We start from the raw sequence: 380 nt of genomic DNA, 5'->3' as shown, positions 1-380 counted from the left end.
AAAATATTTCAACATTCTCAAATCTTTGAGATTGAGTGCGGAGAAAGATCTTGGTCAAATCAATTGAGCGAGATAATGATCATGCGATAATGATTTTGGCTATATAAACGAATAGATCATTGTTTGGTATCTATGCATTTCATAAATAATGTGTAATCCAATTCAAACTATATATAAAATTAAAAAAAAAATCAAACTATGACTTAGAATTTGATGAATATTGAGAAAATTTGGAGAACCACTAGCGGGGGATACCTTGTAGATATGTCAAATCAAATGTATAGCCCTAATTTTCTTATTAAAAAAAGCTAATAATTATATGGATTTATATAAGAAATTGATTTTCAAATTAAAAAAAAAAAAAAAATTGTTGCTGTTCC

The sequence above is a fragment of the Dendrobium catenatum genome, unplaced genomic scaffold, assembly GCF_001605985.2.
Source record: "Dendrobium catenatum unplaced genomic scaffold, ASM160598v2 fragScaff_scaffold_167, whole genome shotgun sequence".
Taxonomy (NCBI): Eukaryota; Viridiplantae; Streptophyta; class Magnoliopsida; order Asparagales; family Orchidaceae; genus Dendrobium; species Dendrobium catenatum.
This window is presented reverse-complemented; position numbering follows the sequence as displayed.